The sequence below is a fragment of the Macaca mulatta genome, chromosome 11 (genome assembly GCF_049350105.2).
Source record: "Macaca mulatta isolate MMU2019108-1 chromosome 11, T2T-MMU8v2.0, whole genome shotgun sequence".
Classification (NCBI taxonomy): domain Eukaryota; kingdom Metazoa; phylum Chordata; class Mammalia; order Primates; family Cercopithecidae; genus Macaca; species Macaca mulatta.
In genome coordinates this window covers 476,845-500,693 of record NC_133416.1, presented here as the reverse complement: position 1 = coordinate 500,693, position 23,849 = coordinate 476,845, and the positions used below count along the sequence as shown (strand labels likewise).

General features: G+C 47.3%; 1 long non-coding RNA gene across 1 annotated transcript in view; it reads right to left on the bottom strand.

Moving 5' to 3' along the window:
• LOC144332723 (uncharacterized) overlaps positions 1 to 21,255 on the bottom strand; it is a 43,850-nt gene extending 22,595 nt beyond the window's left edge. The window contains exon 1 of the long non-coding RNA XR_013400752.1: positions 21,048 to 21,255. This is a non-coding gene — a long non-coding RNA (uncharacterized LOC144332723). The remainder of the gene's footprint in view (positions 1 to 21,047) is intronic.
• Positions 21,256 to 23,849: the final 2,594 nt, after the last annotated feature.

Genomic DNA, 23,849 nt, shown 5'->3' with positions numbered 1-23,849 from the left:
GTCAAGAGGCCTGGGTTCCCTCTCATGACAGAAACAGACGTCAGCATAGCAGGTCGCTCAGCACAGTTCAGCTCTGTGTATGAAACAGAGATTCTAGTCCTTGTCCCTGTTTCAAGCTCTGTGTATGAAATAGATTCTAGCCCTTGTCCCTGTTTCATGATGTTGCAGTGAAGGTAACAAAACAGACAAAGGGCACAGGCTGCAGAAAAGGATTTTAAAAGGATGACTTTTAAAATGTGAGCCTGCTTTTCAAGGGCACAATGAGGACATTTTCAAGTATATTAAAGCTGATTTATAAGAGATAGGTATAAAGACTCTACAAGGTCGTTAGACTTTAGACTTACAAAGAAAACAAATCACATTCTCCTAGCATCACCAGTCAGGTGTTCCACAAATACTAAGAATAGCCACTGCAACGAGGTCCACTATGAGGGGTCAAAACATAACCCATGAAGCATGGCCGAGAGCTCCTATAACCTGATTTCTAGGAATCTAATTTTAAACATCCTCACAGCTAGCACATCACAAAAATACAGAGCTCCAAATGCTGTAACACAAGTGCTAACAACACCTAGCCAAAAATATACGAGGCATTTCAGGCAAAAATCCCAGAATCAGAAGAACACAAGTTTTCTAAGTTCTTCAAAAGCCGGTGCTGGTTGAGGCTCCTCTGCAGACTTCAACAAAAGACACGCTAGAATTAGCCATTGACGGTAACCCTGAGTCAACACGCACAGTGTTCGGAAAAGCACAAGGCCTGCTCCGGCTTGAGACCCCTGGGAACTTTCTCTGGACCGCACCGAGTGGACGACTTTGAGAACTCAAAATAACCAACAACCAGTCCATGAACAGAGAAAGAAGACTGCAGCCTCCCTGGGGACCTGGCTCCATGCCTGCCCCCTTTCTTCCGGATACCTTTGCCCTTCCTGGCTCCCTCCTCCACCTGGAGATGCTCTGGGTTCAGGCCCCTCTCCAGTTGTGTCTCGGTCCACAGCTGGCTACCTGTGTGAAGCACCAGGCCTTGAAGGACCATCTCCACCTGCTTCCTGCACTTCCCACCCACTTCCACCATGACACCCAGGCTCTGGCTGCTCTCAGGGATCAGGGCCGCCAGGCTCCCCCACAGGCTCCAACTGGAGTCCTGCCCCCTGGTTTTCAGCAACACTTGGGACTTTCTCCTGGAAACTCTCGGCTCTGGGCTTTAGTGAACTGCGCCATCCAGCTCTTCTCTGGATTCTAAGCAGGGCCTTCTCTGGGTCTTCCAACCCTTCCTCCATTTCCAAATGTGGGCTTTCCTTTGGCCTCCTCTCTCCAGACATGCACGCCTCACACTCTGGCTACTTGACCTGCACTTCTACCTAAGAGGCTCCCAAATGCTCCCTGCTCCAGATTTTCCCCAAGCCTCCTCCTGTATTTCCAAACTTGCAGCTTGCAGTGGTGTCTCTAAGTATCTCTGAGTCAGGTCCACACTTGCTTCTCCTGATTTCCGGCAAAGCGCAACGGCGACCTCGGGGTGCAGACTCGCAGCTTCATCCGCCTTCCTGTACTCCCTCTTCCCCTCCTGACCGAGGCACCGAATTGCTCAGCTCACTGGCTGCCTTCTCTCCTCCTCCGGCCACGGCGAGTGCCCTGCATGAGCCTGCCCTGTCACCCCCCGGCTCCACGGCATGCCGCACATCAGAGACACGATTCTCTCCGAAACCCTCAGTGGTTCCCTAGTATCCCACAGGTAAGGACTTCCACATTCTGGCCCCAATCTAACTTTCTGGCCTCAGATATGCACATGCATATTTTATCTGTGCAAAGAGAGTACAGGCCTCACACCCGCTCTCATTCCTGGGCTCCTAGTTCCTCTTAAAGGTGCTGTATGAGGTACCTATGCACTTTCCAAACACTAACTGAATATGCGCTTGGAGAACACTTACTTGATAATTTTGTGGCATTGCCGGATAACGTGGACAAAGTGAGAACTACGCAGGTGTGTGGACGCTGCCTTGCCCAGACCTCACTTACCCAGACACTCCCAGATGCTCAAGGTGACCAGCCCTATTGGCGCACAGGCAGGCGCAGGCTGCACCCCCACAGCCGGGCCCCGCGAGCTGAACTATAATTACGAAGCAGTTGTTTGCTCCTAAATCTGTTTATGCTGGTGCATTTGTTACACATTACTGAAACCAACAAAGTATGACTCCAAAGAGAGAATAATTGTATGAAAACTAAGTTGGATGCCTTTCAAAGACTTAATATAGGGGAATTTTTTTTTCATTTTAATCTTTTTAAAATTGCTATCAAATTAGGTATGGGCAAAAAATATATACAATGTTTGAGGAAATAATTTTTAACGGTTTCATATCTAACATACCTTGCTTCTCTTGTGTTGCCTATTCTCTTCTAGAAGAATAAAAACTGTGGCAGGCCTGCGATGGCTGTGGTTGAGGAAAGAGGCCACAGCCACAGCCAGCAGAACCATGCTCAGCAGCAGCCTAGCCCCGCGTGGAAGAGGCGTGAACACTCTCGGGAGAGGTGGATGTGAACTAACGGTTCCCAGCTCTGACCTCTTTATCTGAATGCGGTGATTGGTTTTATCTGAATGTCAGACAAAAGGGTGTCTACGTCCAGGAAAGACTCTAAACACTCTGGACGCTGCTGCGGCAGATGGTGACCGTGACCCAGTGATACCACTCTCCAGTGGGCAGCCAACCCAGTCTCCTAACCGTAAAGGACATTCATAGCAACACTACGAAAAAGAAACACTACTGTTCTGACCCAGAAAAGTGAAATGTAAAACATAAAATACACAGGTTCTAACTAAGAGGCAGACAGACCGGGCACGGTGGCTCACGCCTGTAATCCCAACCCCTTGGAAGGCCAAGGCGGGTGGATCACTTGAGGTCACGAGTTTGAGACCAGCCTGGTCAACATGGTGAAACCCCATCTCTACTAAAAATGCAAAAATTACCCGGATGTGGTGGCGGGCACCTGTAATCCCAGCTACTTAGGAGGCTGAAGCAGGAGAATTGCTTAAACCTGGGAGGTGGAGGTTGCAGTGAGCCGAGATCACGCCACCGCACTCTAGCCTGGGCAACTCCTTCTCAAATAAAATAAAATAAAATAAAATAAAATAAAATAAAATAAAATAAAATAAAAGGCAGAGAAACAAAGGAGATTTCCTCTGATCTTAAAAACAGAAGTATTTGTTTCACAGCGTGGATAATTGAAGATCTGCATAGAAATCACCTAGGGTCCCGCCCTCCCTCACAACAGACTGGGATAGAAGGAAGGAGGGCAGGAGGTGGGCCCCTTGTCCACGAGAGCCTCCTCCCACCCCATCCCCTTCCTCAGGAGGGCGGCCTGCCCAGTGCAGGCTCCCTTCTCCCCAGGTAAGACCCTGGCGTCTCTACAGGAACACCCACCTCCCTTCCCTGCAATCCACTCCAGCTGCTCACGGCCAGTCAAGGGGGGCGCTCTTCAGAGAGGAGCAAACGGTTTGGAGGACAGCCTGAACTCCAACGTCCCAGGTGTGGCTTGCCAGGAAGCACAGAGGAAGGATGCAGGTCCCCAGAAGGAGGAGGCGCAGGAGGACGATGAGAGAGAAGAGAGAGAGACAAGAGAGGCAGACTGCCCAGCCGGGGGCTGAGCACAGGATCTGGCTGAGGCCCCCTGGGGAGGGGCAGAGGCAAACAGGCTGCTGCTTCTAGGCTGCTCGGGAAGATACAAGCTTGAAGGGGCTGCAAGGCAGGACTCACTGAGGAGCAGTCATGTGGATGCCACGCCTCTCACATGGCACACACTGACAACATGCAACTCACATGCAACACAACACAACACGCATGTACAATGGGCTTATACAACACTGACAACACACACTGCACACAAACACACACAACCTATACAACACATACCCAATACATGTGACTCACAACACAATGTGCATTTATAACACACTCATACGACACATAACCAATACATGCAACTCACAACACAACATGTGCGTGCAACACACTCATACACACATACAGCACACGTAACTTACATACAACACAACACGCACGTACAATGCACTCATACAGCACACACAACACACACCTCACATACAACACGCACATGCAACACACTCATACAACACACAACACTCATACAACACACAACACACGTAACTCACAACACAACATGCACACACAACACTCATACAACATACATACAATACATGCAACTCACAACATACACACACAACACACTCATACAGCTCACGTACAACACATGCAACTCACGTTCAACACAACATGCACGTACAACACACACAACACACGCAACTCAACACAACATTCACGTACAACACACTCATACAACACAACACTCATACAACGTACACACAATACATGCAACTCATAACACAACATACACATACAATACACTCATACAACACATACAACACATGCAACTCACGCATAACACAGCATGCACGTACAACACACTCATACAACATATAACACATACAACATGCACACAACACACGCAACTCAACACAAATACATGTACAATTCACTCACAACACACAACACTCATACAACACACAACACATGCAACCCATAAACACATGTACAACACACTCATACAACACACAACACTCATACATCACACACAATACATGCAACTCATATACGACATACACATACACACATACAACACACAACACTCATACAACATACAAAGCATGCAACTCACAAATACACGCACAACACACTCATACAACACACAACACTCAAACGTACAATAAGTGCAACTCAACACAATATGCACATACAACACACATACAACCCATGCAACTCACATACAACACAACACACTCATACAACACATTCATACAACACACACTATACAGATTCTAAGTATGAAATAGAAAACAGCACACTCACAGTTTCTAAATTTGATGAAAACTTTTTTCAAGAAAGTCGTCCAACATCCAAACTGGTACCATGTCCTCATTTTCAGTTGCTGTTCAGATTCAAGCATTTTTATCATCTACTCTATGAATTATAATAATACAGCATAAACCCATTTTTCATTTTACACCCACTTTGCTGTGGGGTGCTCCAAAACAGGGGCCAGGAGCCTCAGAGTCGTCCCTCGGAACAAAACACAACCGACACTCAGAGGCCAGGAAGGGAACTCGGGGGGTGACACACACTCTCTCATCTGCAGAGCTCTGCTTCAAATACTTTACACGTAACCAGGCTGGAACGGGTTGGTGAGGGTACAGACATGGCAAACTGAGAAGAAACTGGCAGGTGGAGAAAGATCAGTCAAAATCCAAGGAAAAATGCTGAACATTTTCCACAAATAGTTCACACAACAGATGATACTCAGGCTACTGAAAGTTTATTGAGAGGGGTCTTGCTCCAAAGAAAAAGTTCTCTCCCAAAGTTATCAAAGATTCACAGCAGGCACCTGCCCCCAACACACCATCTTCCGAGGGCCTAGGAGTCAAAAAGAAGGTAAGACAGTAGTAAGGGTACAGGGAGAGGAGAGCGGGAGGGGACCGAGAACTCGGAACCAAGAGATGGGCGGACACTGAATGCCTGACTCCAAGGTTATCACCCCAGAAAACAAGTCTGTTTAAGTCCGTAGTAACAGTGTTAGTACTTTCACTGAACCTGCACTCAACACTGGAGAACCTCCCTGTGTTATAAAGACGATCTGAAAAATAACATTAATTCACAATGTAGAGTGATGATTCAGCCACAGAAAATAAAACTGACATAATCCACTACAAGTCACACTATGTCTGTCTTTAAGACTGGTTTATGATGCAGAAAAGAGGCAGTTTGAGATCTAAAATACTTAAACTGGCAAACACCTTGTTTCCCTGAATTCTCACAACCGTGGCACCAGCTAGAGTAAGACAGAGTGGTTTTCAGAGCTTCCAGAACAGCAGAACAGATCAATCATAAATATGCAAAAGTGATCTGAAAACAGAATTAATTAATATTCCACGTTTTGGCTTAAACTAGTCATGTGATTTCCAATAAGTGGGAAACATTCACACCGATTTTTATAAGAAAGTTCAATGTGAACACATAGTACAGAACATTGCCTTTGTTTTGGAATTTATTTATTTAATATGATAATTTCATTTGTATTTAGTTATTCTTGATGTTGAATGCTCATCTTTATTAATGATGAGCTACCCATTTTCTGACTGAGGAAACAGAAAGTTGTCACTGCCTAACAGCAATACTCAAAACAGCCTGTATGAAAGGAAAAGGTATATCTGTGTGCACACAGATGCATACACATGCATACACGTACCTATACATGTACACACGCGTGTACATATGTGCATACACATACACACATACACATGTGTGCATGAGCACACATGCATGCACACATATACACATACATGCATACACACGCATATGCACATACACGTACACTCATATACACACGTACACATGCACACACATACATGCATATACACGTGCACATGGACACGTGGACACGCACATACACACGCATACACACATGCACACACATGCATGCGTACATGCATACGTAAGTATCATCTCAGGTACGTGGATTCAAAATTCTGATGCAAACAAGAATAATTACAAAACAAGGTAGGGTGTCAACAAGTGAGAATTGAGATGAAAGTTCTGATATGTTCCAGAGACGATACGGGAGGTCGTCACATCACATAAATATCTTACCCATTTTAAACGTGACAATTCCTGCCAACATCGGCCTGGATTAAGATGATTTCATTGACATAAGGAACAGAAAATATAGTATTTATTCTAATGAGATTCTGTAATCATTACATTATTTTCACAATTATAAGTAATCACTAAATAACTTCCTCCCAAGGGTCTAAAAATAAAAATAAGATAACAAAAGAAAGTCACAGTCCTGAGAGCTTTATCATGCAAATCACAACTGTGAAAATCAAGCATGTTTTTGAGACTATGCCCTCCTCAAATATCCTTCCTGGAATTTTGTACCAGTAATGGCTGGTAATTAATTGTTATACCAGCTGGAAAGTATATCATTGGGGGTACGTGAAGTAAACATGTAAAGAGAAATGAACACACACACTTGAACCCAGGCCTCATTTCACAACTGTTTCCTACTTTCGATTTGCTTAGTTTACCTCATGAGGTACCTCGAGGAGAGAAAGCAGAGCTGGGATCTGCCCCGAGGCTGCTTCGGGAAGAGCTGGGTGGGCACCAAGACCCTCAGACCGAGGGCTGAGCTGCGTGGCTATGACCCCATCACTGCAGCTCCCCAAGCGTGTGTCCCTGTGTGTCACGCAAACCCCTGCCACACAGGTGACACACGCCACACGCCTGACACAGGCTCAGCACACAGGGAGCGATCAGTAAGTGGTGACTAGAGAGAAGTGACGGCCTTCAGCGTGGATGGAGAAAACAGGCCACAGACTCACAGAGGAAACGCCACAGATCCACAGACGGAGAAAACACCACAGACGCACGGACGGAGGAAACACCACAGACGCATGGAGGGAAGAAAAGTGCCACAGACGCACGGAGGGAGGAAAAGTGCCACAGACGCAGGGACGAAAGAAACGCCACTGACGCACGGATGGAAGAAACGCCACAGACGCATGGACGGAGAAAACGTGCCACAGAGGCACACACGGAGAAAACAGTCCACAGATGCACGAACAGAGGAAACGCCACAGACGCACGGACGGAGGAAACAGGGCAGAGACGCCTATACACCAGTGTGGAACGTCGGACAGGAACGTCCCGGCCATGCACTGTCCACTCCCCCTAGAGACTTCCCACCCCAGAGCACTCAGGATGGCTGTGGAGCGCCTGCCACGCACCCCAGAGGCGAAGCTGGGGAGCCAGAGATGAGCAGGTTCACGTCCATCAAATGCAGCTGCAATCCCTGTAATAACTGGAGGTCACTATTAAACAGAAGGGCACTTCACTTGGAATAAAAGCACTCTGCATAAAAGAACTAAAGATTGGCTGGAGACAGCTTAGAAACCGTCACCATTATTCTTGTTAGTGACAGCGAAGCTTCAAGAGTGGTCACTTTTCCTGTAGAAATCCCACAGAGGTGATTCCTGGAACTCATTTAGAATATTTCTTTCCCAGAAACCACACAACCAAGAACTTAATAGTGCCGTCTCTTGACCAGAAAGATTCAGATTTCTGATGAAACTAAACCCTGTCCAGCCTCCTGATTCTAGAAGATGCTGTACAGAAAAGCTAACTCAAAGGGGTCTCATTTCTTTTGTCATCCACGACACATAAAAAATTTTTTTAAATATACAAAAAATGTAGGAATTGTACAGTGAATACCCATGTGTCTACCCCCTGGATCACAGACTAGATTTAAATGTAAAGTTCTAAAGGTTCCCAGCTAAGGAAATGTGCAGTGTAAGCCTCTACCTGGTTAGAACCAAGGGGAATGGAATGAGCTTTCCCCAGCCTTGCTGCTCAGCTGGGAGGGGCTGCCACAGCTCAGCCACCCCACCCCAGAGCACCCAGGATGGCTGTGGAGTTCCTGCCACCCACCCCAGAGGTGAGGCTGGATCCCCATTCGCGGTGTTAAGAATGAGCCAGCCTTTAGAGGCCATGTGGTCTATACTTGAATAGAAAATGTTCCAGGAAACTAAAGATTCCAATGCGTGCACTGAATTCCTAACCATTTGAAACCCAGGCTCCTCATCTATACACGAAGAACAACGCTCTCTCCTGGGAAAGCATTTCAGAAGGACGAAAAAGGATCCACATGAGAGCAGCTGAAAACTACAAGGCATCATGCAATTATAAGCCTTTTTCTATATCTTTGTTTCAAGGAATGTCAGCATTCTAAATATTGCAGTTCATCCCACATCACCTTTCAGGAGCAAATCATAACGATCAAAAGTATCAGCAGAATCACTACCAGCTCAGTCGCCATGTGCTTCTTCTTCCTGCATGACAATTCCTGCAGAACGATGGGACCATCCAAGAATGGCTCCCTGCCATCATGTGCCCATTCTCCTTCCCCAGGGGGCTATTCCTGTACTCACGGGGCATGGGAAACCTGTATAACGCCACCAGAAAGTCCTTGTTTGACTTACACACTTCCCAGAAGGGCTGATTTTATCCAGAATCCTAACTGTGTCAAACACTAAACCTAAGAAATCATCAAGAAACCAAGGAAATGTAAGGCCATGTCCTGCCCCGGGTGCATGGCTACTAGGGGAGAAATAGAAAATGAGACATGAAAGGAAACTTTTAAGATATTCAGACCATCACTGGATGATTCCAGGAACCCATTACAGATCATTGCTGTTCCTAATAACAGGAAAGAAATTCTAAAATCCCAACAGGCATGGTGAGTCCCTCACTTGCATGAAGTCAAAATAATAATCCATCACTCTCTTCAAAAGGACAAAAGAAAAACTCTACTTCCTCTTCATATTAATTTGTGTACAAGCGACTTAAGTGAGAAAATCTTAATGTCTGGACTGGGATATCAATAGCAAAATAATCCCAAGATTCCCAATTAAAAGATAGAGACGGCCTGAATGAATTTAAAACAAGAAAAACCGACTATATGCTGCCTACAAAAAACACAGTTCAGCTGCAAAGACACACATAGACTAAATGTGAAGGGATGGAAAAACACATTCCACATTAATGGAAATCAAAAGTAAGCAAGAGTAGCCATATTTATTTCAGATCAATCACAATTTAAGTCAAAAACTGTAAAAAGGAGAAAAAAAGGTAATTATATAATAAAGAGATCAAAATAGCAAAAGGATATAACAATTACGAGTATATGTGCACCCAACAACAAAGCACTCAGATATATAAAGCAAATATTAGTAGATCTAAATGGAGAGAGAGGTCGGGCGCGGTGCCTCACGCCCATAATCCCAGCATTTTGGGAGGGATGTGGAGGCAGGTGGATCACCTGAGGTCAGGAGTTTAAGACCAGCCTGGCCAATATGGTGAAACCCTGTCTCTACTAATACAAAAAATTAGCCCAGCATGGTGGCACATGCCTGTAATCCCAGCTACTTGGGAGGCTGAGGCAGGAGAATCACTTGAACTCAGGAGGTGGAGGTTGCAATGAGTTGAGATTGCACCTCTGCCCTCCAGCCTAGGCAACAAGAGCAAAACTCTGTCTCAAATAAATTTATATATACATATATATGTATAGAGAGAGACAGGGAGACACCAACACAACAATAGTAGGAGCTTCAAAATCCCACTGTCAGTACTGGAGGTCATCTAGACAAAAAATAACAACAAAACATCAAATTTAAAGTCCAGTGTAGACCAAATGGACCTAACAGACATTTACAGAACATTTCATCCAACAGATACAAAATGCACATTCTTCTCAGCACATGGAATATTCTCTAGAATCCACCACATGTTAGGCTACAAAAGAATTCTCAATACATTTTTTCTAAAATTGAAATAACATCTAGGATATTCTCAGACTCTAACAGAATAAAGCTATAAATCAACAACAAGGAACAGACACTTCTCAAAAGAAGACATTTATGCAGCCAATAGAGACATGAAAAAATGCTCATAATATAGAATGAGACCACCACTTCTCCTGTTGTCTTTCCCAGCTTTTCCCCGTCTCCCCTTTTCCCTAGTTTATAAGACAGGAGAAGGGGGAGAAAACAAAAAGTTAGAAAGAAACAGAAGGAAGATAAATAGCTAGAGGACCTTGGCACCACCACCTGGCCCTGGTGGTTAAAATAATAATAATAATATTAACCCCTGACCAAAACTACTAGTGTTATCTGTAAATTCCAGACATTGTTTGAGAAAGCAGTGTAAAACGTTTTGTTCTGTTAGCTGATACATGTAGCCTCCCATCATGTTTTGTCTGAGGCTAGTCCTGCTACAATAATCACTCGCCATCAGAGAAATGCAAATCAAAACCACAATGAGATACCATCTCACACCAGTTAGAATGGTGATCATTAAAAAGTCAGGAAACAACAGGTGCTGGAGAGGATGTGGAGAAATAGGAACACTTTTACACTGTTGGTGGGACGGTAAACTAGTTCAACCATTGTGGAAGACAGTGTGGTCATTCCTCAAGGATCTAGTACTAGAAATACCATTTGACCCAGCCATCCCAATACTGGGTATATACCCAAAGGATTATAAATCATGCTGCTATAAAGACACATGCACACGTATGTTTATTGCGGCACTATTCACAACAGCAAAGACTTGGAACTAACCCAAATGTCCATCAATGACAGACTGGATTAAGAAAATGTGGCACATATACACCATGGTATACTATGCAGCCATAAAAAAGGATGAGTTCATGTCCTTTGTAGGGACATGGATGCAGCTGGAAACCATCATTCTCAGCAAACTATCGCAAGGACAGAAAACTAAACACCGCATGTTCTCACTCATAGGTGGGAAATGAACAGTGAGATCACTTGGACACAGGAAAGGAAACATCACACACTGGGGCCTGTTGTGGGGAGGGGGGAGGAGGGAGGGGGGAGGGATAACATTAGGAGATATACCTAATGTAAATGATGAGTTAATGCGTGCAGCATACCAACTTGGCACGCGAATACATATGTAATAAACCCGCACATTGTGAACATGTACCCTAGAACACAAAGTTTAATTTTAAAAAAAATCAACAACGAGGAGAACTTTCAAAACTGTATGAATACATAGAAATTAAACAATATGCCCTTGAATAGCCAATGGGTCAATGAAGAAATGAAGAAGGAAATTTAAAAATTTCTTGAAATAAATGAAAACAGAAACACAACATATCAAAGTTTATGGTATACAGCAAAAGCAGTATTAAGAGGAAAGTTTATAACAATAAACTCCTACATTTAAAAAACAGATTTAAAATAAACAACCTAACAACGAACTGCAATGAGCTAGAAGAGCAAGAACAAATCAAATCCAAAAGTGGTAGAAGAAAAGACATAACAAAGATCAAAGAGGAACTAAATAAACTTGAAACTAACAAATATAAAAATGAAGAAAAAAATGTTGGTTTTTTGAAAAGATAAATAAAATAGACAAACCATTAGCTACACTAAGCAAACAAAAAGAAATCCGAAAGAAATAAAATTAGAAACAGAAAAGGAGAATGACAGTTGATACCACAGAAATACAAGGGATCATTACAGACTATTTTGAACAACTATATGTCAACAGATTGGAAAACCTAGAAGAAATGGATAAATTCCCGGACACGTACAACCTACCAAGATGGAACCAAGAAGAAACGGAAATCCTAAAACAGACCAATAATGAGTAACATGTATGACTAAGTAATAATAAAAAGTCTCCCAACAAAGAAAAGCCCAGAACTAGGTGACTTCGCAGCTGAATTCTACACATTTTTGTTTCAATTCTTCTCAAACTATTCCAAAAGTATTGAAGAGGAGGGAATCCTGCCAAGTTCATTCTTCAAGACCAGCATTACCCTGATACCAAAATAAGACAAGGACACAATAAAAAGAGAAAACTATAGGTCAATATCCCTGATGAACACAGATGCAAAAATCCTCAACAAAATACTAACAAACTGAATCCAACAGCAAATCAAAAAGATTATACACCATGATCAAGTGGGATTTATCCCAGGATGCAAGGATTGCTGAACAAACACAAATCAATAATCATGCTACATCACATCAACAGAATTAAGGACAAAAACCATAATATCATTTCGATAGATACAGAAAAAGCATTTGATAAAATTCAACGCTGCTTCATGATAGAAAGTCTCAACAAAAGAGGCACTGAAGGAAAAATACCTCAACACAATAAAGGCCATATGTGACAAACCCACAGCTAACATAATGGGGAATGGGGAAACACTAAGAGCTTTTTCTCTGAGATCTGTAACAAGACAAGGACGCCCACTTGTGCCACGCCTATTCAACACAGCACTGAACGTCCTAGTCAAGAGCAGTCAGGCAAGAGAAAGAAATCAAGGGCACCCAAAGTAGAAAGGAGGCACTCTAATTGTCTGTTTTCAGACAATGTGCTCTTATATATTAAAAAAAAAAAAAAAGACTCCAGCAAAAATCTCTTTGAACTGATAAACAAATTCAGTAAAGTTACAGAATACAAAATCAACATATAAAAATCAGTAGCATTTCTATAGACCAACAATGAGCCAGTGAAAAAAGAAATCAAGAAAGCAATCCCATTTAACTACAAAAATATAAAATAAAAATAAAAATACCTCAGAAGAAATCTAACCAAGAAGGTTAAAGATCTCTATGAGGAAAACGATATTCTACCCTCGGAAGGTAGAACAGTGGCTTCTAGAGACAGGAAAGGGCGGCGGGAAGGCAGAAAGGGAGAGGTTATCTAATGGATACAAAATTACATCTAGATAGTAAAAATAAGGGTTAGTGTGCTGTAGCCTTGTAGGGTGACTATAGTTTACAATTTATTGTATATTTTCAAGCAGCTAGAAGAGAGGATTTTAAATATTCCCAGCATTAAGAAATGACAAATGTTTGAGATGATGGACATGCTAATTACCCTGAGTTGCTAATTACACACGAAAAACATGTATTGAAATATCATACTGTATCCCATGGATATGTACTATAATGTGTCCATTAAAAATAATAATTGTTAAAAACCCAAGGGTCATTTCTCATGTGTCCTATGTCAGTGTTGTGGTCCATTGGTGGAGACCCAGCCATTTGCAAGTAAGACTATAGTCACTTGAGCTGAAAGCAAATGAATCGTCACAAAAATTACCACTGGCACCGAGTCTTCTTTCCAGAATTTCCTGCCCACAGCACTGCCACAGTCACTGTGGGCAGGAAAGACACACTAGCACCCAAGTTTCAACCCCAGTACAGTTGATGCTTTTATTTCTCTGGTTTGGAATAGGTGTGTGTGCATAATTTACGTTTACTCCAACTGTCCCCTTGCTTAAATAGCTTCTTAAGGATAACTTCCTCTTACTAAATCCCAACAGCTTCTGAGCATCCGTTATATTCTCCAAAGTAAATAAAAAGAGAAAACGTGTTGAAAGCCTGATAATGTTCACTTAAGAATCCAGCATGATGTACAGCTTGAAATGGCTACTCCACCTTGTTCCTTTACATGACTTTTAAAGTAGCCCCAGTTATTATACATAATTGAGGTCATAATTTCTGCAATACCATTAGGTCCACGAACGGTAGGGCCAGAGGACTTCAAAGTCTGTCTCCGATTTTTTTTTTTAAAAAAGGGAAAGCTCATGAGAGTAGGTAATGAAAATAAATATTCACACAACTCGGAACAGGGGATGGTGAAACATAAAACTCCAGCCTGGCACAGGTGTCCAGCCAGTGAGGGTGGGGACACAGACTCATAGGGTCCCCACAATCCCTCAAAAATGCCACAGACAAGTGGGTGGCCTGAGACAGAGCCAGGCTCCGAATTCCGGGAGCTGTCTGGCTCATGTGCACCTCATGTGGTCCACACTGCACGAGGATGCCCAACGTCACCAGTCCCGGTGCAGAACACAAGAATGCCCCATGGCATGAGCCCCCGCTGCACAGCATAGCCCGAAGGTGCCAGCTCAGACTCCTACACACGCTGGTCACCAAGGCACTGCCCTCCAGGAAGGAGGACCCCAGAGGTCGTGGCAGGGTGAGGTTCTGCTCTTCATCATCCGCGAGCAGAGGGGAAAGTCCCAGCAGACATTTGGGGAGCCTCTACACGTGGTTCTGGGACTCTGAGTGGAGGTTCAAAGATGTCCCCAGGTACGCCAGACTCAAACCTAAAAAAGACCCATTCTTCCAGATATGCCCAGACTGGAACCTATATAGGCCATCCTTCCTAGCTTTTCTCTGGAAAAGCAGGCTTAAAAGAGTATCGACTAAAAGGGGCCACCAGGAAGACAGAAGTCCTATCTTTAAAAAAAGATTTTTTTTTTTTTTTTTTTTTTTTTTTTAAAAAAGAGGCACTGAGGCTCTGACCCATCTGAGCACAGAGTACATGCTCGGCAGCCTCTGTCAGAGCAGAGCAAGTACACACATGCTCTCCATGCCCTGTGCTCCCAGCACCCGTGCTCCCCGCACCCATGCTTCACACGCCCGTGCTCCCCGCACCCGTCCTCTCCACGCCCATGCTCCCTACACCTATCTGTGCTCCCCATGCCTATGCTCCCTGCAGCCGTGCTCCCCGCACTGTGCTCCCTGCGCCCATGTCTGCTCCTCGAGCTCTCTTCCACTGGTTTCCTCTGTACATCCCTCTTGATAGTCACTGTCACTGTCACCTCGAATCGCCTGGCTAAATGGAGGTAAAGAAAAAGTCTAGAGTAGCACATTGGAGGACAGAGTGGAAGTGGCTATTTACCAAGCAGGGCTATGAGATGAGCGCATCTGATCCCCATTAATCCTGACGGTCAGTTGATTAGCCCTGTTCAACAGCTGGGGACACTGAGGTGTGGAAGGACGGGCTTGCTTACCCCAGACGATGCTGACAGTGTGGGCCCAGCCCAGTCCCACAGCCACCAGGAGGAGGCTCCTCACTGGGCAGGCGCGGATGTGCAGCCCAGAGAACGCTTGGGACCCTGGCACAGACTCCTCAGGAAGGAAACAGAGAAAGGCCCACAGAGACTCAAGCAGCACAGAAGAAGGTCACCCACAAGTTAAAAATAGATGTTTGTGCTTTACCGTCCCAGAGTGCTAAAAATCCAACCCACTCACACGCACAGCCTGACGTGAGCCTGGCCTCCTGCAGCACTGGGCTAAGCGAGAGACGTACCTGCCTCTCTCCCGACAATAGCAAACTTGGCAGCTATTCTTCAATGTACTTGACACGCTTCTGTGAGGATTAAGCGACACTCTGTCGACACTGGCTAAGTTTAATCCTGACACAGCCAACCATCTAGATCTGCAGTGAACAAACAACTTACTTTGGATGATTCTGCCACTAACAAAGACCCTGAATCTCCCACCAAAGCTTAGTGACACGACTTACCTTTCTGTTTTCATTTCAGGTACACTGGCCCACATGATCTAATTTACCTGCTGATAATGCCTTGGAAAGACCACCAGGGGGCCCCACACCATTTTCAGCTTTAGAGGGATGTGAATTTCCCTTTGATGAGAAAGGTGATGGGGAAATAAAACAAGGATCCAAAACAGATGCCTGTGTGTTTCCTGGGAGTGATAAAGTCAGGAACTGCCTCTGTGTGTCAGGCGAGGGAATAACAGAGACAATGGCACCAACTCCTGAGACAGAAGACCTGATGCATGGTGCAGCCACCGCCTGTGGCCAAGGAAATTCCAGGGAATGTAGACCCCAGTTGTATGGTACAGCCACCATGTGCGACCACAGAAATTCCAGGAATGCAGACCCTCAGTCACATGGTACAGCCACTATCTGCAGCCACAGAAATTCCAGAGAACGCAGACCCTCAGACACATGGTACAGCCACTATCTATGGCCATGGAAATTCCAAGGAATGCAGACCCTCAGTCACATGGTACAGCCACCATATATGGCCACGGAAATTCCGAGGAATGCATACCCCAGTCGCATGGTGCAGCCACAGCCTGCAGCCACAGAAATTCTGGAGAACGCAGACCCCAGTCGCATGGTACAGCCACTACCTATGGCCATGGAAATTCCAGAGAACAGAGACCCTCATTCCCATGGTACAGCCACCACCTATGGCCACGGAAATTCAGGGGAACGCAGACCCTCAGTTACATGGTACAGCTACCACCTGTGGTCACAGAAATCCTGGGGAACACAGACTCCAGTCGCATGGTGCAGCTACCACCTGTGGTCACAGAAATCCTGGGGAACACAGACTCCAGTCGCATGGTGCAGCCACCACCTGCAGTCACGGAAATTCCAGGGAATGCAGACCCCAGTCACATGGTACAGCCACCATCTATGGCCACGGAAATTCCAGGGAACATAGACACCAGTCGCATGGTGCGGCCACCACCTGTGGCCATGGAAATTCTGGGGAATGCAGGCCCCAGTCTCTAAAGTATGAACTTCACTGCAGTGAATGTGGAAGAGTTTCTCTCTGTGCAGAGCTCAGTATCCAGAAGGGGAGATGGCCCCAGGAATGCCTTCCTCCTCTTCAGAGCTCAGGGCCTAGGGCTGACACCCTGGGGAGGGGTCCTTGTTCAGCAATTGTGCCTGTGGAGGGTCCCCCAACACTCACCGTGCACCTCCTAGGAGCGGAGGCTACAAAAGGGAGCCAGAGACCAAGCTCTGCTCAGACAACAGTGAGCTGATGGCCTTCCACTCTAAGTTCAACAGGGACCCAGGGACCAAGCTCTGCTCAGACAACAGTGAGTTGATGGCCTTCCACTCTAAGTTCAACAGGGACCCAGGGACCAAGCTCTGCTCAGACAATAGTGAGCAGATGGCCTTCCACTCTAAGTTCAACAGGGACCCAGGGACAAAGTTCTGCTGAGACAACAGTGAACTGATGGCCTTCCACTCTAAGTTCCAACTGCATGGAATGTGTATTCCATGAATGCTTGTTAAATGAATGATTCATATAAGGTCATCTGTGCTGACCTTTGCTGGTCTGCTGAATGTGAGCTTCAGAGCATAGGCCTCATTCCTGGAGCAGCCAGCTCTTCCCAGAGCGACGGCCGCTGCAGGGCAAAGCCCAGAGCTTGTCCTGCAGCAACACACTCAGGACCCTGCGCTGGGCACGCTGGGGGCCTCTCCAGCAGAAGATCCCCAGCCCGGACCGTGCAATACCAGTGAACCCCAGGGGAGTCCCAAGTGCTCAAAATCATGTAAACGTCCATTGTGATTTAACATATCAATTTTAGAAGAAAGGGCATATTGCCACCTCTCTCCTCAAACTAGGGACTATAAATCGATCCATCACCCTAACTGAGACTCTGCTTTAAATTCTGCTAAAACTACCATCCAAACACTCAAATTTACATTAGCGTTAAGGGAAAAAAAAAACTAAACCAAACACCTGTAAGAAACGGTCAAGTAACCTGTGATACATCAACCCAAAGATTAAACATGAAAACAATGAAGTAGCAAGATATTAAAAGAATATAAACTCTATGTACATCATGGCCCAAGGTTCTAAAATTACACAGAGACAAAGACTGGAATGGAAGGGGGATACGTTTACAGATACATTTTTTATTTTTTAATTTTTAATATTACTTCTCTAATGTATGATTTGACTAACCAGATAATTCAGCAAAAAATAAAAAAATAAATTGTGCCTATAGATAAATATGTAAAGAATCCTTTTCTTTGATGCCAATGGAATTAGTTTGGGTCTGACCCACAGTCTTCAATCTTTTAATTAAGACACAAAAATCATCTTTCAAGCTGTTAGGAAAAAAAGAAGAAAAAGATTGAAAACCAGGAGCCCAGAAAAAAAGGACTCGCTATGTATCACAGCGTCTCTCCACGCCTCTCCACCCCGGACAGTGCTCCCTCTTTCCCCATTTTCATACCTACTGCACAAAACACTTAGTAAAGAACTATCTCAATTCATGAGTCACACAGCACAAAGGGCCAGTGTCTCTGCCAAACATACCCTGCAGCCCCAAAACGAAGAGGCAACTGGTTCCTTCCTTCCTCAGTGAAGGAAGAATGAGAGGCTGCTGGTTGTCATTTTAAATCTCACACCTCAATGTCTTAGCACTTTCCTGCTTTGTTGGTTTCCAGGGCTTATTAAAATTAACCACCCCCCCCCCCCCCCCCCGCCGCGGATATTGAAGAAAGAAAGCAGGAAGGTTGTGCAGGCTTCCAAGAGGCAGAGCCCTGCTTCCGCGGCCACCTCTGTCTTTCTACCCACAGCAGCCGGGTTTACCAATTAGTCTCCCTTAAAGAGCAGTTTATGCTCATCGCGAACAAATGGATGCAATTGCTTCTTTTGAGATGCAGCAAGTTTTGGGCCCTCAACAAAAAAAAGAAAAGAAAAGAAAAGAAAAGAAAAGAAAAGAAAAGAAAGAAAGAAAGAAAGAAAGAAAGAAAGAAAGAAAGAAAGAAAGAAAGAAAGAAAGAAAGAGAAAAAACAGGGCACTGGCACAACAGTCATAACCTCTGCGTGGCACACACACAGAAGGAAAGTTAAAGCCCTGGAGGCGGAGGCGTTCGGAAAGGGAAGGTGGAAGCAGGAAGGACGCCCACGGGATAGAGTGGTCAGAAACAGACCACCTCACCAAAGGGCGCCTTAGACGTTCCAGAGGACAAAATGCCCCTCTTTCCAGGGTAAACACCCATTTGCCAAACTCAGCCAGTGACGGCAAGCAGGAGTTTGCTTTTTTTTTTAAGGCGTCTGAGTAACGATGACAAGAGCAAGAAATGAGCTTAATAATGGGACTGACAGGGCCCCGGGCTGGTGACTCAGCTGATGTGCACAGCATCAAAACCCAGGTTCCTCAATGCGCTCCCTCTGCAGTTCAGGACAGCACTACAACTCACCCCATCAATCACTGCTTAAAAAATCAGTTCTAAAAAAAGACGACCCATTTGAAAGCAGCCGGAGGAGGAAGACAGAGAGTGTCTCACAGAATCCAACCGCTTGTAGCCTCGGAACCATAACAAGAATATGAAACTAGCGGGTCCAGTGTGAGGCAGAACAGAGACGCCGTCACGGCTCTCAGGAGGCTGAGCAGGAAGCGCATGGCTCACGCCCTGCAACGCCCTAAGGGCGCCTGGAGCAGCCCACAGGCCTGTGTCCTTCGTGTGGGTTCACCTTCCTAGTTTCCTGGGTAAATTCAATGTACAGCATTTATTCGCCAAGAAAAGAACATTCAAATCAAACTACTGTCATAACTCTGAAGGGCTCTTAACACTCCAGTCCACACGTTCAAAAGCCCACAAATATCAGTGCTGCCACTGTGCAGGTAACAATGTTTTGGATGCATCATGCACGTAACCAGTAACGACGTTTTCATGTTTTCCGTAGCCATCTCATTCAGGATACTAAAATGATCTGTGACGACTTGATACTTAGTTATCTGTGATTTTCAGATAGATTTAACAAGGCTACCTGGCCAAGAAGGCCTCACCCTCCTGAACCCGGGCACCGGTGCCCCTACGTGCACCCGGGGCCTGGGGAGTGCAGTCTCCACCACCTCTCGCTCTTCAATGTTAAATGTCCTCCCGGAGCGCCTGCGTCGTGGGCCCAGGCTCGGCCCCTCCTGGAGAGCCCTTTCCACATTACAGGACAGGGGAAGCCCAGAGCCCGCGCTGCGGCGCCGCTGACGTCCCGGAGTCCCCGCTTCCTGGTCCTTCCCGTCCGCGGAGGCTGGCGGGGAGGGCCTGGGACCCATTTTAGTTTTCGGTTTTGTCACGAGCCGGAAGGCGACAGCACATGCGAGCGCAGGAAACCCTTTTTTAAAATCTTCCAGCGGAAACGCGAGGGGCTGCCGGACTGCCTCGGAGACGCCAAGCGGGAACCCAGAGCACCCCTGCCGTTTCCCGCATTGCAGCAGCCGGGACCCCGCCCACGCCGCGGGGGGCCCGAGGCGACAGGAGGCCCGCCGGGATCCGGCCGTTTCTTCCTCGACATGCTGGGGGATGGCGTGGGGCGGAGTTGGGGGGCGGGGGCAACTTAAGAAGTGATCGCGCTGTACCCAGGATTCGGAGGGGAAGCCCGGCCCCATCCTACAGCTCAGAGGCAGAACGACCCCGGAAGGTGTTCCAGGCGACCCCCTCTACCAGGCTCAATTTAAAACATAAACCGGAGAGGGTGGAAAGCTCACTATTTTCCGAATGGAGGTTCCTACCGCCATGTTCCTTCCTCCTCCGCCCCACCCGGCAAGGACCCCGGGGCTGCCTTGCCGGCTCCCGCCGCCCCGCAGGTACCCCTGTCGCTCCCGGGCACGGGCTTCTCCCCAGTTCTTCCCATCGCTTCCCCGCTCTTCTCCCCAGTTCTTCCCATCGCTTCCCCACCTTTCCCCGGGTCCTTCCATCGCTTCCCCCTCTTCTGCCCGGTTCCCCCATCCCCTTCCCCTGTTCTCCCCTTCTCCCTCTTCTCCCCTTCTCCGTCCGTCCCTCCCTCGCCGCCCGGAGGGGGGCGCGCACCTTGAGCATGTCCCCCGCTGGTCAGCACGCCGATGGCCTTGCCGGCCCCGGAGAGCTGCTCCAGGAACTTCCGCAAGGAGCCCTTGGGGGCCCGGGAGTCGTCCGCGTCCAAGGCGAGGAGGCCGAGGGCAGCCGCTAGTCCGGGTGCGCAGCAGGCAATGGAGACCCTGCCGGCGCGCGCCCGACTCGGAAACGTTGCCCCGCCCGCGCCCCCGCCCGGCCCTAGAGTCAAAGGGCCTTGACGGGCGGGGCCCAAGCGCACAGGAGGGGCTGCGGGGGTGGGGGCGCGGCTAGGGGCAGGGGCAGGGGCAGGGAAAGGGGCAGAGAAAGGGGCAGGGGCTGGCCGGGGGCGGGTGTGGGCAGGAGGACCTACGCGGGGGTCGTCGTAGGTGGCTGCCGCGCTAGAGGTGGGTGAGGTCGCGGAGGCGGGGGTAGCACCACAAGTGGGCGGAGTCCCTGGGGGTGGGGCCGCGTTGCCGGTGCGCTAGCCTCGCGGGTGGGTTGGAGGACTCTGGTTGGGGCCTTTAGAGATGCCCGGAGCGCCACAGGTGGGGGCAGGGGCAGCGACCGGGGGAGGGGAGACCGCAAGGGGGCGGGGTCACATCGTTCGCTGGGCGGGCCAAGGCAGGGCGGAATAGAACGCCGGGAGCATCTCCCGGGGGCGGGGGGGCAAGGGAGACCGTGAGTGGGCGCGAACGCCGGGGCCGGTGGAAACCCCGCACTTGCGGGGAGCGCCGATGGCGGGGCGGGGTGGAATTGGGGCGCGGAGACCCCACCTGGACGCGGAGGCTCGCGGCAGGCCCGGTAGATCCGGCTGTTGTCAGCGCCGAGCCCGGCCGCGCGCACAGCTTCTTGGTGGCGGCAGGATTCCTCCTGGGGCTGCGCTAGGAGCCTCTGCGCGCGGCTTCCTCGATCCCCGCCCCCACGTTTTCTCTGCAGCCTGAGGTCGGGAAGGACGCACGGAGAGTGGATCCTCCAGGTGGTGGGAAAAGCTGAGCGCGGCGAGCTTAGCTATGACGAAGCTGCGATTTCCCGGGTCCACGGGGTCTGTGGCGCTCCCGGGCCCCCAGCCCGTCCCGTGGGGAGAAGAATCCTTGGGGTGGGGGAGAGTATCGGGGCGCTACCCTCAGAGACGCCTGGGCGCGCGAAAGTCAGAGTGGGACAGGAGGAGGCGCAACGGGACTGACCTGGCGGGGAGGCGGGACGACCCTTCCTCCCTATGGACAGGCGCGCTGCTGTACGCTGTGCCGACCTCGGCTGACTTCACCGGCCAACTCCACGTGCTGAAATACGCACATCCAAAGCGCTGTGCCAGTTGCCCATCCACAGCTTAGCAACCTGGTGCCAGTTACCTGCGATGGGAGAGGGAGCAGCCCCTACAAAAGCACGGGCTTATGGGATCCCGGTTCCTTCAGTGCTCACCCCACGAAGAAGGGCTCCCAAACGGCCCCACTCGAGGGCTTTCCGGAGGATGGTCCTGCGCAGTGGGTGTTTGTTGAACAGATAGGAAACAACAAAAGAGACTAAGAAGAGGTTTGTTCTATGAACCCGGGAAAGTGAAGCAATCGCAAAGGAGAGTCTCACCAAAGGGCAATCCTGGGGAAAAGATGGAGAGGCATGGATTTTTCTTGGATGTGTGCCTCATCCTGGGGCTCATCCCGCTGAGCATCAAATATTCATTGCAAAAGAGGAAAAAAATATATATGCTGCAGACAATGCTGGATGGTCTAATCTCTCCCTTGGCCAGAATTAACGGCGAAATTCCTAACCCCTCGTGGTCCTCAGAATCACCTGTCCTATGCACACCCCCATTAAACCACTGAAGTCCAGTTTCTGGGAGCTCAGCCAGGAAATGTGTAGTTTTAAACAAACCACCTAGGTTATCCTGATGAATGCAAAGTCAGAGAGCGCTGCTCTCATGCAGTGAACCTGAGCATTATTCTATTAATTAAAAGGGAGAGGCGAATCCTGGCTGTCTTAAGGTGGCAGTTGAGTGGCCTTTGCCTTCTGGCGGGCAGAAGAGCAGACCGAGGCTCTAAGCACCTGCACCCACAGTTGGGCTCAGGATCTGTGCTGGAGAATAGAAGGGCTAATTTAATTATTCATGCCTTTTTAGAGCATGTTACATGTGGAGAAGGTGGGCCACACTGAATTTTATTTTAGCCAAATACCCGTTATCTCCTTATACAATTGATATTTTTATATTGAACATTAGGGGATTGGTAATTTGTCATCAAATTGTAATACAGAAAATGATAGATACAACCTAACAGTTCAAACATGATGAGTTAAATAAATGATGGTAAAAATATGCGCTGCAATAATATTTAGTTGCTGTTACCGCTACAAAGATATGTGTCTACTGACATGGAAATATGTTCAGGACATACAAATAAGTGAAAAGGCAGGCCTAGACGCAGTGCGAGCCTGTGTGTGAGTGCGTGCGTGTGTGTGTGTGTGTGTGTGTGTGTGTGTGTGTGTGAGTCTGCATACATATGTAAATGTTTCTGAGCATTTTATTTCCTTTCTTTTGCTTAGTATAGGCAATGCCATTTTTCTCTGCGATGAACAGGTATTGTTTAGGGAATAGAAATAGCTAATGAAAAACAATAAAATTTAGAGTGTCAAGACCCCCAAGGTTACGGATTATGTTCAAAAGTTTTTCTGTGTATAAGGGCTAGGGTCAGGGTGGTCACTGACGGTCCTCACACATCTGTTCTTATGAGTTTGGCCCATTGCTCAGTCAGTCAGGGAATTAACATATATTAATATATACCTGTAGCAAAGATGGAAAAGAATAGC